At 41.7% G+C, this 12,035-nt stretch overlaps 1 pseudogene; it reads left to right on the top strand.

The window, feature by feature from the left end:
• Positions 1 to 857: 857 nt before the first annotated feature.
• On the top strand, positions 858 to 2,037 carry LOC115330678 (annotated as a pseudogene).
• Positions 2,038 to 12,035: the final 9,998 nt, after the last annotated feature.

Here is a 12,035-nt window from a genome sequence, read left to right as displayed (position 1 = left end):
AACTTTCAAAAAAATTCAATAAAATTCACAAAAAAAAAATTACTTGGCGAAATCGGTCAATTAACGTTAAGGGGTGAACAAACAAATTGCGAAAATTAAGTAAGAGCTCGAAGAGGGGGCAAGACATCTAAAGGATGCCTCGTCCTGACTTCGCATTTTCGTACCAATACGCCGCATATTCTTGGACCTAAAGAAATTGCTTCCGTTTGCTGAGACTGAATTTCGATTGGCGGATTTGTTGAGCCGCAAGAAACGCTAGCGCAAGATTGTCGGTAGCATTATTTTTATTTTCATGGTTTGCTACTTGAAACATCTGCCCAACCTCAGTGAACGTACCTGGCAGATGGTTCATTGACACGCGTAAACTTTTAAGGTGCAGTAAACGCCGTAATTTTTGTGATATTTCATTCCGTAGAGAAAAAAATGTTTGAGTTAATAAAAATATGTCAAGACGTTTCTTTTTTGTTTAAGTTTAGAAGGCTACAAATAACCACTGGAACTAAACGCTGGAAATCAGTCACTCACATGATATAAATCATCTCAGTATTCGGGAGAATAAAAATATTATCACGACATGCGTATAATAATTATCTCCGGCCCCAGCTTGCAATATATGATGCAATCATCAAAGTAATTAGGCTCGTCTAATTCGAACGCGGAATTTTTTCCGCTCCGCCTGAATTCGCCACTCCTTATTCTCCGTGCTTAAATCGTTTGTAGAGTTTCACCTCGTAATATTTGAGATCACAATAAACATTATTGATACGCCGAAAAAATTCCTACTCCAAGTTTAAAAGCTGCTTGCAATCATGTACACTGGATCAGCACAAGTTTGGCTAGGGTGAAGAAATTAAGATATGAAGATATTTATCCTTGCCCTGTTGACGACAGTTCTTTTCTACGTGGAGTGCTGGTAAGGCCATTGCAATTTATTGTATTCTGTTTACTCTGAATCTCAGCCTGTGCCCATGGTTGTACTAGCTTCGTGCTTTCGATGACACGTCAGCATTCGGTTACCACGTGTATCCGAAGTACGACTGAAGTCATCGAGCGCCTGCTGGATGCGGAGCTTGCGCATATTTTATGTTGCAGCAGACTAAAAAGTATCTTAACCGTCATGTGCACTCATGTTGCTCATGGACGCTGAGCGGACACAAACACTTTGGTTGGTACATATATCTTGGGGAAAGTATCAATAAGGGCAGGTAAGATGAAGCCGTAAAAATTGTAATGTTTTCATGGGACATCATAGGCGCAAGCATCATTTTCTTATTCTAAATCGCTTTCTTTGTTTATGTTCTCATGTAGGCTCTTGCAGAAAGACGCTTGTTGGAGAGCGCGCGCGATAGCAGCTCATGTAGGACTAGGCCAGCCCTGCTTTATGCCCAATATTGTTTTGTTATTGCTGCTTCGAATCCACGCAGTTGCAATCTTGCGCAGGAAACGAGGGATATTGATGACGTTCAAGGAGGAAAGACACACGCATTTGCTTTTCGGTTGTTTTGGTCAAATATACGTGGAATCATGTGACTTTCTGCTATATAAGCGCCAATAAAAGAAATGTTTAAGAACAATTGAAAATCGGACATTTTGGCATAGCACATTTAGCTAATTATGATGGTGACCGTGCAGTACTTAAGCACAACGAATGTATTACTGCGTCAGGTCTATCCGTTGTTTTGTTTTCTTCCCAGTATTTATCCCCTGCGTTTACATATCAGCTTCTTCACGTGTTCCGCATATGATCGGAGATCATTATCTAAAAAAAACTTCTAAAGGTACTCGCTTATTGTGGCCGGAGTAAGGAGCCCTGATGAAACATCGCACTATTTTAGAGGAACTGCTCAATTATTTGCTATTCTAGGGTTTTATGGAGCCAGAAAAACCAGCAACTTTTACCATTTTTTTCACACACAACGGGTTTTCGTTTGGTGAACATCCCAAAGCATGCAATATTTGGAACAAGCGGAACACTTCGTGTGATGAAGGAACTTGCTATCATCCAATATTCAAACCTGCAATGACTGCAAATGCTAGATAGGATGACGATCATTGTGAAGTAAACTGTGTATCTAACGGCGGCACTCTCCGGCTACTCAAAGGTGAATGCCGAGACCCTTCTGAGTGTCCAGAAGCACTCCTGGACTTGATTATGCACCGGAATGAACGGAAGCAGTAACACATCATGCCTCTACGTCCAGTACAACGCAGATAATTTCACTAAATCGTGGCGTTGCTCTTACGCACAAGAGATAGTTCGTGCAAAATAAGTCAATAGCTTTATATAATGTTTCATGGTTTACCGTCTCTAAATTATGTGTGATATTCGCACTGCAAATATAATTTAGAAAAAAATGTTGTATCTTACCTTCTACAAATCATTATTACAGATTTTTCTTAAAGTGTAACTGACACCCTCCAAAACATTTGGTTTTATTTTTTGCCAGTCGCTTTAATGTGGTGCCAGAAGACAACTCAATCACTATTTTGCTACAGCGTCACGTGCATTAACAATAAAGTAAAAAAAAGAACTAGAAAAAAATAACTGCTTTAACCGAAACGTAACCCGGAACGGGGGGAAAAAAGAAATATAGAGGAGGAGAGAGGGCTACCGGAAGTCAATTGGCTATCCCCAACAAAATATTCTTTCATTTTTTTTCCCTTCGTTTCTCCCACCGTGCCAAGCAGACAAAAAAATGCGCACGTCCTACGTCTCCCAAAAAGACCCTTCAAAAGTCAAGCCCTTCGTGTTTGGTGTTTCCGCGTCTTTCAAGCAGTTACGAATTTGAGTTCCTAGCACGAGCGATGTCCTTAGCCAGGAGAGGGGGCGACGACTCGGTGACGTCCTCGTGCGAACCAGCATCGCGGCCGGGCGGATTGGAATAAATCCTGATTGTTTTGATCGGTAAAACTAGACAGATTTAAAAGGTTAAGAAGCGCAACACGACAAGGACACTAAAGACACGAAGACGACAGGACGGGCGCTAACTCACAACTGATTTTATTAGAAACAACACTGTCACTTTTATACACAAGATCGTATGCCAAACCCACACTGCAACCAATCACCACTCTCACAAGCAGCTATCTGGCTTTCGACGAGTTGGCCTAGACCCCTGGCAGACCACTGCAGGCGATGTGCTGACTGTAAGCCTCTTTTGGCTGAAACAAAGTTTTTAAAGAAATCAAAAGATAAGACCTGGAGAGAGATTATAAAGGCGTTTTATATCAAAAAGAAAGATGACAAATGCGTTAGCACGCCTTCTCTCTTTTTGCTTCTGAAAGAAGTAACTACGAACTTTCACCTCGGACCGCCATTCAACCCGTTCGACGAATCGCCCTTCGACAGATTGCCCCTTTCGACAAGTTGCCGTTCGACGAATTACCCTATTACGAATTGACCTATTCGACGAATGGGCCGTCGACAAGTTGGCCTTTGACGAGTTGGCTTTCGACGAGTTGGCGGTCCGAGGTGGCGGGAGCATGTGGCGGTTTAGTTCAAAAACAATAATTTGCTAGGAATACTGTGCAAATGATTTGTATAATTCTAGTATAAGTGTAATTATTGGGAGGGATCTTTAATAGTGGAATAGGGCAATTTATATAATAGGTTTATCGTGATCCACTTGGGACTCAAAAGGAAGAAGCAAAAGCGCAAGGAAGAAGTTTACACTAAAACATCGTTGGTAGTCAGCTGTGTGTCATATCCTGTCCTTTCTGTCTTTGTGTTCTAGTTATTTCTAAAGTTCAAGCTGAAATATTTACGAGTGTGTTTTTGTTCTGTCTAACGCGACCAACTAGCTTGCAAATGTTTTCAATGAATGCGTTAACTACCAACGACTTCGTTCATTTTGCGGAATAAATGGAGGACGGACTTCGCTGTGGCGCCCATGACGACCTTCGGCACGATTGAAGCTCTTTTCGATGAACGAGAAAGTACGAAGCGTTACATTAAATAAGGTTTTATGTTATATGCCGTATAGCTTGTAAATTAAAAAAAAACAATATTTGAAACCAAGCTACAGTTAAGATAAAACTTTTTGAATAGCGAGGAATTCGTTCAACCTGCTCGCAAATTTTGATTTAAAGAAGTACTCTCATAAAAGCCAAGGCTCACTCTAAAACTCTTCTAAAAGCTCTGCGCCTGCACGTACCAACCTCAAATTTTCATCAAACATGCATTGTTTTGGTGAATTTCAGCTTGGAGAATTTAAGAGCGCAGCTCTATTCTAGTCAAAAATGACACCAACAAACTTGCCTGGGTCGCCGGCGGACGCGTTTGGGGACAACATAGTTATTTGTCAACACGGTTGGCCCTGGCAAGTTTGTTGGTCTCGTTTTTTCTTTTTTGTTTACTGGATAGGAGCTGCACTTTGAATTTTACATGGTTAAATTCACCACTGAAATACATATTTGATGAATATCTTATATTTTTACGTGCAGCCGGCGATTTCAGAGCGAGTGTAGGTATTTATGTCACCCAACTTCAAGCTATAGCAGTGTTACTGTAGGTACCGAAGAAAGAAAGAAACACGAAATTGGTCACACCTATCTGCTTTGAGTCTCGCGAGTGTAAACAATGTTTCGAACTGATTTGTTTACGTGACTCAAAACAAGAAGACAACAAATAAGGTGGGTTACTTCCTCTTCCTTATTTAACCACAAGAACAGCTGATGCGGTCGAGAAGAGGTAGAGTTGCTCCCGTTTCTTTCCTGGTGTGCACATAGCTACAAACTGTGCAACATAGCCGCTTTACCTCAATGATTTGTGATTATTTGTTAACCGCGATAAATTTCAATGTTTACAACAACTAAAGAGCACACAGGCGTTTCGCGTAGCAACGCGAGATCGCCACTTTAGCAAGAAAACATATGCGCCACTCAAACGCACTGTTTATCAGCGCGCACTCCGAGGCGTTCACTCTGCGTGGCACATAGGGAACACGACAGAATACCTAACCATTCTGTTGACTTGTATTTACACGCCAATATTAAAATAAAGGAACCAAAACGTAAAGCTTCTCGGAAGTGGCAATTAACGCGGGAGCTGACATGTATTTACAGAGCAATAAAAAATAAAAGAACGGATATATGAACCTGGAGTGGTAACTGTAAACGCGAAGGCTGACTTGCATACACACCCCAGTAAAAGTAAAGGAACGAAAACATAAATGTGCCTTGAAGAGGCAACTCCAAACGCGAAAGTATTTTGAAGGCTGCCTTTGCGAGCCGCCCGCATTGTTCCGTCGAGCCGCCCGAATCGACAGCTGCCGTTTCGTTGGGTGCTGGCTCGTAGATGCAAACCTGATGAAACTTAAACCGGGTACGCCTGTTGTCGTCGCAGCAGCCGACAACGAACGAGCGTTGTTTCATGTCGGAGAACTTAGAAACGCGCGACCACAGCCGCTTTCCGCAGGCCCGACCCAGAAGCACCACGCCATCAAAAATGACGGACTCCTGTCTGCCGCCGCTGCGCATGCGCCGTGGAAACTCCGGAAAAGAAGAAGAAGGTTCGTATTTCTCAAATTTTTTTATGTGAAAATGCTGTGAATGCATCTGGATTCATAGCTAGAAGGCTAGTTCTGGATCCATACAAAAAATTTGAATTTTTTTTTCAATCCAAGTCAGAAACGATGCGAGAAATACGCTAAACAAATGCAAGAGTGCTAAAATATGAAATAAGAGCAACGATGCGAAACAAAACAATTGTATGATACTTCGGACCTATACAGGAAGTCAAGAAGCTACATGAATACATATTATGCTCAACAGAGCGAACAAAGATTCAGCTAGGTGAGCTATAAATATCAGGCATTATATAGGTTTTTATTGATTGTTCATTTTGTGTCAGACATTTAATTGAGCCTTGTAGTTTATTCCATATTTTTGCCCCAATAAATGTAAGGCTTCAACGTCCTTATGTCTTAGATATTTCAGGTAAGTTAAAGTTACTCTTGTTGCATGCCTTGTATTTCTATTCGGAAAACTTGGAAGTGTTCATATATATTACCCTCTTGACCAGTATTGCAAGTTTGGAATCTATAGCTTGAATAAAGCGCATGACCTTAAGTCCATTAAAAATTGGCTAAGCTGGGGCAGTTCTCCAATACGCGGAGAATGATCAAAGTGCTTCCTCTTCTTTTTGCAACTTTCTTTTTTCTCTTTTCAGTCAACGTGTTTGCAGCTTTTTAGAAGGCACAAAAACTGGGTATCATATTTTTTCTACTTTTAATATTGAGTGTGGACTTTACCCACGACTTTGATTATATTTGGTCTGTGTGTCTAAAGTTTAAACCGTAGAAAACGGCACGTGACTGCAGGGAAGATATTGAGCGCGACTCGAACCGGCCAGTTCTCGATCCACGGTTCGGTCGGAAAGAACGCGAATTCTGAACCGCAAATTGTGTTCTGGGTAGTTTGGCTCTGATATCTCATGTACAAATAAAAACTTCGGGGAGCATAAATACCCTGTCAGTGTCCCTTTCAAGGCTTTACGGATTTATTAACACAAATATAACTGTGAAAGCTACGCTAATGCGGTCCAAGCTAGTGAGTTATAAGGTGAAGGCGACATATTATCGGGTGCAAATTGCCACGATAAGTCGGTGAATGACTAACATTTGTTGATTAACATTTTAAATATTGAAAATAAATACAGGTTTATATTTTAAGCTTCCTAAGCCTCATCGGAATTCACTTAAACACTCAATTTTAGAACTATTTTGGGCGTGTTGGAAGGGCAGTGGTATGCAAAAATTAGAATTCATGCAACACGCGCAAGCCTAGTGATTTTTCTCGTGTCAAATATTACCTGTTTTATTAGGACTACAAAAAGTTTCTGTTCCCGGAATAAAGTAGGACCCATCCTCGCGCATCTGCTTACATTTTAGCATATTCATGTTAGACAGGCGTAATTCATTAGCTAACTTCACCATTGCTGATAAGTTGGTCAAGAAGATGATTATTAAAATATATTTGCTAATTATTTCATATGAAGAGACAAATTGTATATTGGCTTTACTTCCCGTAGTTGTTTTTGTGCGTCGGAGTTTTAGAAGATGAAAATGAACACGAAATATTGCTTTCTTGGCATTTCCTTTTCACGCAGGAGGTGTTTTGATATCTGTTGAAGAAGCAATGAACTTAAGGAGTGCACACGATCTGGGAGTTTCCGGGTGTGAATGAACCGTCTTTCAGCTATGCTTGTTGTTGGGCAGGCGTTCCAAGTTCCGATGACTAAAAACATTTCTTAAAACAAACTTCCATTAGCGTTTTTTTTTTTCTTTTTGCGAATTCGGAAAAAATATCAGCAAACGCGAACGTGCCTCTTGGAATCAAGAGTAGGCGGGAGAACCTTACAAAAGGGAGTATATAACGAAAGTTACAATCTTCCATTCTTAATTTCCACGTCTTCGTCGTTCAATTTTTAATATTAAATCATTGGCCCTTTTGACTGATTCATTTCTTGTTTCTCTGATATTTGCCCTCTCCAAAAACAAATGCCTGGAAAAAGCGTTATTACGAATATATTTTCGTTGGGCAGGAGAATGTCGACAGCTTTTATGCATTTCAGCACCATACAGTCTTGTGCAAGTACTTTATGGTCATGAAAAGTGTCGTCAGCGAGGTTCTTGCATGATTTCAAGCTAGGAAATGTTGTTTTCTATAAAATGTTTTCAATTTAATTTATGGGTGTTTCTAAAGAATTTTATGTTTTCATGAAGCGTATGTACTATATATCTCGAGATTGAGTTGAAAAAATGAAAGATTAAACAAAATTACGACTGTACTCCGTTCACTGCCTTCCATAAGTTTTTTTTTTTTAGACGTTCTTCTGAGGGCGTTTATTTGATATTGCGGCGAAATATTTATTTAATGATGAAAAAATTAACTTTGATGTTGACTCGCTCATACACTCAAGACTCCCGGCTAATTTACTGGTAATGCTGAGAAGGAACATATTATTACATAGCATATGGTATCCGTATGGTATTTGATAAATCGAATGTGGGCTATGGACGACGCAGTATTTTATCGCGCTTGTTTTTCGTGCATTTTATCGCGCTTGTTTTCGTGCACCTCACAATCACCTGATTGTGAGGTGAATTCGTGCTGTAAGAAGGGGCGGGGGTGGAGCATAAGGAAGAAATGATCTGCTTGTCCATAAATTAACTGCCGTAGACATGACCTTTATAAGGACGGTGACTTGCGCTTTTAAACACGGTATACGATCACCAAAAAGTCTTATTTGCCATGATGTACTAACTGGCCCATCTAAGCATTTTATTACACCAAAAAAAAAGTAGAATTCAGTAACATTGTAGTATTTTTTTAGCAACACCCTCCTGGACCACAAATCTGTGTACTAGCCAACTACCAAAAGCGCTGACTTCACAGTTAAGCTTAAATCGTCTTATTCGAGTTTCCTCGATCTACGTCTGCTTGACGTGTCCGAAGTGTGTAAACACTTAGCGCAAACTAGCAGCTCGTTAGGCCAGACACCGCCGGTTTCCATCGCGATAAGAATTCCCGAAATACTGAGCCGGGACGCTACGAGGTCAATTACAGCACGGAAACGATTTGCTTTTATATAATTAAACTTTATTTGCGGCATCCCGGTACACGCATCCGGCACATCGCTATTTGTCTTGCGTTCGATCTGAACGCCGGCAGGTTATAAACAAATGACCAGTTTTCTGAAGATTCATCATTGAAATCTGACAGCAACTTCTTTTCATTGTCTGACTCCGCTCCTTTTTATGTTACTGATGAGTGGATCGCACTTTATTCCATAGTATTCCGAGTTTTATGCGCACTGTTTGCACGCCACTTCTGATACATCTAACGTTACGCCCCGCCACTTCACAATGGCGGGCGTGTTGAGTATTGAAGGAAAATTTAATTTCATATAGAAGTTTAAGTAAAAGTAAAACAATGTGCATCTATTTTTTACCAAACCCATCAATGTTTTCCAGCATGTCAGGGTCTCTTAAAAAAAGTGATTTTGTTAAGACTGCTCACATTGTTGGCGGAAAGTTGTCGAAATTTTGTGTCGATTTCTAAATATTAATCAATATGAGGGAACAGATATATACACAGGAAATGAACACGTTGCACAGGCCCATATTCCAACGACTCGTGCTGCAGTTGCACTTTTGAATCGTTTGTAGAGAGTGCCTTAGCAGTAACTCAAAATACATTTGATCTTTTTGTGCACACTGTGCCTAGCAATAAGCGCACGTTATATTAAAGTCAAGAATATTATATCATTAGTTAAATCTAAAGGAAATGGTCTGCGGTTTACATATATTACGGCCCTCTCGAAACACCGGGCACAAAGACTGACATTAACTTTCCCGTGTGGCTCGAAATCAACAAGATATTTATTGTACTTCAAAAGTTTATACGAGCTTGAGTTTACAAGACAAAATACCCGTGGGAATTTGTAAAAAGGGACAGGGCGAAAAGCCTTTGTATTGTATTTTATTGTATTCTTCGGCGCAATCTCTTGGAAACGAGAGTCTAAGTGGGACGCGTTAAAAAAGTTTAAAAAGAAAAGAGGAAAGAAAAAAGAAGGGGGGGGGGGGGGGTTGTCAAGACCCACCATCTGTCGTAGGTGACCCCTGGTGGACGGAGAGTAACAGCTACACGACTACGGTGGTGCAATCGGTAGGCGCTGACTTCTCTGTGCGTAAATCACCGTCGCACTTTCACCACGCCTCCAGTCTTTGCCTAGAGCAGGCCACGTGGTTATGTTCATTCGTGAAGCCGAGTGCACTGGCAGGAGCATCGGGCATGTGAGCAGCAACTGCTCGGTAGTCTCTTCGCCTTCTTCACAGCGCTGCTTGTCATGTCCGTCATGCTACTGTCAAACTTTCGTCGATACTGTCTGGTGTGCAGGGCACCGCCGCGCGCCTGGATGACTAGGCGACTTCCCAGCGTGTTTCCACAGAATGTTTTTGGGGCGATCTCGGTCTTGAAAGATGCCCACAACTGCATGCTTCATGCTGTTGCATCCCCTATGTCGAACGGTCTATTTCGACAGCCTTTATCTGCGTTCCCACTTTAAGCACCCAATCTCTTTCAACTTGGGGCTCATCACTCATGGCAAATGCTCCACACTTTGTGCGAGGCGGGTGACACGCTTCCTCTACATCGAATGGATGTTCTTGAGGTGAATGTAGATGAAAAGTCGCCGTGCCCAGCGCTTTTTGTCCATGTGCCGGAGTCACGCATAGTACTCCAGCTTGCTGCTTGCTGCTTGCTGCGTTTGTCCGTACTTGAGGAAACCGTTCCGCAAAGCCAATTACTGAAATTCTCCATTTAAAACGCACATTCCGCTCTAACCTTTACGAAAAATCTTGTTTATTACTCTCTGCGTCCCCGTATTTTAACGGACCCCTCACTGAATTGGATTACGGATGAAATCACCTTACTAAATTGGAGTTCGGATGAATTCTGTGGAAGCACTTTTCGCTAGAGAATTTCTCCGTAAAAGGGAGCCGATTTTTTTTACAGTGCAGCGTAATGCCTGTTTTCTTGTTCTCTGCCTCCGTTGCTCACAATCATGGTTTTAAAGCGCAGCTCTGAGACTCGTTTCCGCCTTGAGCGGCATCGATCTCGACGTTGCCTTCGGCGTAACCGCCCCGGTAAACTTAACGGGAAATTGAATTGGTGCTGAAATCACGTAACGTCAAATCTCCCGCTAAATCTAGCGGAGAATCTGAATTTATTCATGAGTTAAGTGACACGAAGTCATGTGACAACATTGTTCCCCTCTAAAAGAACCGGGAAACTGAACTGGTGTTGAGGTCATGTCACGTCGATTTCCCTGCTAAATTTAGCAAAGAAACTTAACCCGCAAATTTTAGCGGGGACATTTTTGCTAAACTTAGAGAAAAAGTGTGCGGCGAAATTTAACGGAAGGAGAAGGGAGGAGGAGGAGGAGAAGGGAAGAGGAAGAGGAGGGCAGGAGGATGAGTAGGAAAATAGGAAGAGGATGGGAGGAGGGTAGAAGGAGAGGAAAAGGAGAGAAGGAAGGGAGGGTGCGGGGAAGTAGGGGCATACCCTTCCTTCCGTACTCCCTCCTCCTCCTCAAGAGCAGCGCTTTAATTTCACATTAAAGAAATGTGTAAACGTCCTTAATTTTTCTTTTTTCTTTCGGAATTACGGACGTGAGTGCTGACGCTGTTCCGCGCCTTACCTCCTTCTTTTTCTGTGCCCTCCACCCGCACTTCAATTGCAGCGTAGAAGTGACGTAATAAGGAATCTCATAATGCCTTCACGCCGTCCCGTAACATCGCTCCAGCAACCCACTAAACGCTTAAGAAGCGCAGAGTGTGGCGAACTTCCGAGCACCATAGTATCGCTGCATAGCCAATGCGACAGCGGCATTCTCCACTAAGCAATAGATTGCCGAAGCACGTATCTATACCCCTCGCTTCTAAAGCTTCTAGTGACTCAATGACTGTAGCCTCAAGCTGATTTGAACATGGGGGCCAAATGCCCTATACCGGAAATTTCGAGGGTCAACGTAAGACGAACGTTTGATGCTCTAAGCTTTATGCTTTTTTATTATCTCGCTGCTGCCAGTGACATCTTACGTTTTTGATTAATTTATATGACTATTTTGGGTCCTCACCTGATTGAAATGACACCGCCCCTCCAACGTGCTGGTATTTTTAATGTAACAAGTACAACATTTTTTGATAAAACAAGTAGAATATTTTTTAGTACAAATACACGGTCGTTCTCCTCGCCCTATTCAGTTTGAAATAAACCAAACTTAACATCCCTCAAAAAAAAAGAATCAGTTAATTAGACAGTTCTAGCTTCGCTTACGATTTTTATTGCAACACTCGAACAAATACTTGTATTTTAATGGCTATATTTTTTTTAAAAGGCGGGAATCCTGAATTCGTAACTTTATCTTTGGCGATTGCTCCTGCTGATCGAGAGTTCGCGCAGCCGAGACGCATTCTTCAACGAATAGCTCGCACTTGCAGCGTAGTAGCGAAGTATGCATATCTCACCAA

Source organism: Ixodes scapularis, unplaced genomic scaffold, assembly GCF_016920785.2.
Source record: "Ixodes scapularis isolate PalLabHiFi unplaced genomic scaffold, ASM1692078v2 ptg000460l_1___fragment_4___debris__unscaffolded, whole genome shotgun sequence".
NCBI classification, from domain to species: Eukaryota; Metazoa; Arthropoda; class Arachnida; order Ixodida; family Ixodidae; genus Ixodes; species Ixodes scapularis.
The sequence above is the reverse complement of the archived record's forward strand: the minus strand, read 5'-3'. Positions and strand labels throughout refer to the sequence as shown.